The following is a 3,901-nucleotide window of genomic DNA, read 5'->3' as shown; positions in this document are numbered from 1 at the left end:
CGGAGAGAGAAATAAACACGATCTGAGAATTATCGATCCATTAATTTTAACTCGTTCACCGCATCCGTCAACGGAACAGAAACACTGCGGATTCAGCAGCAGCCGCGGCCGGCGGGTCCTGAGCTCCCCGGCTCCCCCGGGTGCTAAAGTCCACCGGGACTGACCGGGTAACTGGGACAAGTGGTGGTGGGGCTGACTGGGAGAGGGGGGTCGGGGTGAATTGTGGTAACACGGGACATATAGTGTTGGTAATATGCAAATCACCGCTGACTCCCGGCGTGTCAGGTAACATCTGTGGAGGGAAATGGACAGGTGAGAGGTAATAGATGAGGGAGGGGTTGGAAATCTGTCAGATAACAGGAGGTGAGAGGTGTCAGGAACAAAGGGCTGAAGATTTTGGAATCTGACAGGAGTAGAAAGTGGAGCCCCGAGTAAAAGGAGAGGGGTGGGGAGGTGTGTGTGGGTAGAGAGAGTGGGGAAGGAGGGGAAGGAGATAGGGTGATGGGGCTGGTGGATCAGGAGGAGAGTAACAATTACATAGTAAAGGTGGCAGGGAACGACTACCAGAAGTTTCAGAATTCAATGTTGATGCTGTCAGGTTGACAATCACCCTGACGGAACATGGGGAGCTGTTCCTCTAATTTATGAGACAAGTAGAGCCAGAATCTCTATGTTGAATCAGATATTCATTTTTGGACCCAGGAAATGCAGGAAAAGCACAGCAGCTTGGTCAGGATCTGTGAAGAGAGGAACAGGCGTGTGAAAGTGGGAGTGCAGTGTAATTTCCTCCGGCAGGGGGATGAAGAAGAAGGAATGTGCTCAGAGAGGGGAGTGGACCATTAGAGAAATCGATGCTCAGGTTGGAACTACCCGGAGAGGTACGGTGAAGATTAGAGAGATGTGGACATGATATTTTGGAGCCAGAATTCCGGCACCACATGCAGGCTGATCCCAGCACAATCCTCGGGCAGACTGTGTTGGTCATTGACGCAATGGGGAAATGTAAATGGTGACACCCCCTGTGTGTATTTGTGTGTGGTGGAGACAGAGAGAGTCTGAGACTTGCTCCGGGCTCCCCAGGTAGATGCAGGGATGATGTTTCTGGTAACGGGAGTGTCAGGATGAGGAGGCACAGTGAGGGGACGACCATTCATAGGTGAATAAACGTATTTACCCAGCTCATAATCTAACAGGGCTCTGCACATTTACACATCAACTATGTTGAGGAGAGATGTGGATAGAGTTTTGGATACAAAGTGAATCAGTAGAAACAGCATGAGCACAGGGAAGTGGTATTGATCATGTCTAATGGGAGAGCAGGTGTGAGGGGCTGAATGGCCTCCTTGCTTCTGTTTCTGATGTTCTTCAGAGCAGTGTACAGACTGATCAGAGAGAGGATAGAAGGGTCCGGGGAATAAATAGAGGTGTAAAGCAGGAGGGTAAAAAGGAGATTAAATATCAATTACTTAAATTGTCAGGCGAATGTCTTTGACACTGAAGTGGGGGGATCTTGATGCAGCAGAAGATTGTGAGGTGTCAGATACACTGGGATTACTCAAGCATGGATGCAGGAAAACTTCCTGCCTTCACCTCTGTACAACCCTGCTCTGATGTAAGGTCCCACTCTTCCTAATTAGACTGAAGGAGGTAGACAGCACGCACACCGGCCCTTCGGTGCAACATGTCCCTGACAACCAAGTTGGCTCCCTCAGCACGTCCCATTTGACCCCATCTGGCCAGCGTTCCTCTAAACGTTTTCAATCAAGAACTTGTCTAAATGTCTTAAAAATGTTTCCGTTCTATCGGCCTTTACTATTTCCTCTGGCAGCTCATCCCATTTACTGACCACCAACTGTGTGGAAAATTTGCCACTCGGGTCCACTGCTGATCTTTACCCTCTGAGCTTAGACATAGAAACATAGAAACACAGAAAATAGGTGCAGGAGTAGGCTATTCGGCCCTTCGAGCCTGCACCGCCATTTATTATGACCATGGCTGAGCATCCAACTCAGAACCCCGCCCCAGCCTTCCCTCCATACCCCCTGATCCCCATAGCCACAAGGGCCATATCTAACTCCCTCTTAAATATAGCCAATGAACTGGCCTCAACTGTTTCCTGTGGCAGAGAATTCCACAGATTCACCACTCTGTGTGAAGAAGTTTTTCCTAATCTCGGTCCTAAAAGGCTTCCCCTTTATCCTCAAACTGTGACCCCTTGTTCTGGACTTCCCCAACATCGGGAACAATCTTCCTGCATCTAGCCTGTCCAATCCCTTTAGGATTTTATACGTTTCAATCAGATCCCCCCTCAGTCTTCTAAATTCCAACGAGTACAAGCCCAGTTCATCCAGTCTTTCTTCATATGAAAGTCCTGCCATCCCAGGAATCAATCTGGTGAACCTTCTTTGTACTCCCTCTATGGCAAGGATGTCTTTCCTCAGATTAGGGGACCAAAACTGCACACAATACTCCAGGTGTGGTCTCACCAAGGCCTTGTACAACTGCAGTAGTACCTCCCTGCTCCTGTACTCATCCTCTCGCTATAAATGCCAGCATACCATTCGCCTTTTTTCACCGCCTGCTGTACCTGCATGCCCACTTTCAATGACTGGTGTATAATGACACCCAGGTCTCGTTGCACCTTCCCTTTTCCTAATCGGCCACCATTCAGATAATAATCTGTTTTCCTATTTTTGCTACCAAAGTGGATAACTTCACATTTATCCACATTAAATTGCATCTGCCATGAATTTGCCCACTCACCCAACCTATCCAAGTCACTCTGCATCCTCTTAGCATCCTCCTCACAGCTAACACTGCCACCCAGCTTCGTGTCATCCGCAAACTTGGAGATGCTGCATTTAATTCCCTCATCCAAGTCATTAATATATATTGTAAACAACGGGGGTCCCAGCACTGAGCCTTGCGGTACCCCACTAGTCACCGCCTGCCATTCTGAAAAGGTCCCGTTTATTCCCACTCTTTGCTTCCTGTCTGCTAACCAATTCTCCATCCACATCAATACCTTACCCCCAATACCATGTCCTTTAAGTTTGCACACTAATCTCCTGTGTGGGACCTTGTCAAAAGCCTTTTGAAAATCCAAATATACCACATCCACTGGTTCTCCCCTATCCACTCTACTAGTTACATCCTCAAAAAATTCAATGAGATTCGTCAGACATGATTTTCCTTTCACAAATCCATGTTGACTTTGTCCGATGATTTCACCGCTTTCCAAATGTGCTGTTATCACATCTTTGATAACTGACTCCAGCAGTTTCCCCACCACCGACGTTAGGCTAACTGGTCTATAATTCCCTGGTTTCTCTCTCCCTCCTTTTTTAAAAAGTGGGGTTACATTAGCCACCCTCCAATCCTCAGGAACTAGTCCAGAATCTAACGAGTTTTGAAAAATTATCACTAATGCATCCACTATTTCTTGGGCTACTTCCTTAAGCACTCTAGGATGCAGACCATCTGGCCCTGGGGATTTATCTGCCTTCAATCCCTTCAATTTACCTAACACCACTTCCCTACTAACAAGTATTTCGCTCAGTTCCTCCATCTCACTGGACCGTCTGTCCCCTACTATTTCTGGAAGATTATTTATGTCCTCCTTAGTGAAGACGGAACCAAAGTAATTATTCAATTGGTCTGCCATGTCCTTGCTCCCCATAATCAATTCACCTGTTTCTGTCTGTAGGGGACCTACATTTGTCTTTACCAGTCTTTTCCTTTTTACATACCTATAAAAGCTTTTACAGTCAGTTTTTATGTTCCCTGCCAGTTTTCTCTCATAATCTTTTTTCCCCTTCCTAATTAAGCCCTTTGTCCTCCTCTGCTGAACTCTGAATTTCTCCCAGTCTTCAGGTGAGCCACTTTCTCTGGCTAATTTGTA

Source organism: Mobula birostris, chromosome 5, assembly GCF_030028105.1.
Source record: "Mobula birostris isolate sMobBir1 chromosome 5, sMobBir1.hap1, whole genome shotgun sequence".
Classification (NCBI taxonomy): Eukaryota; Metazoa; Chordata; class Chondrichthyes; order Myliobatiformes; family Myliobatidae; genus Mobula; species Mobula birostris.
The sequence above is the reverse complement of the archived record's forward strand: the minus strand, read 5'-3'. Positions refer to the sequence as shown.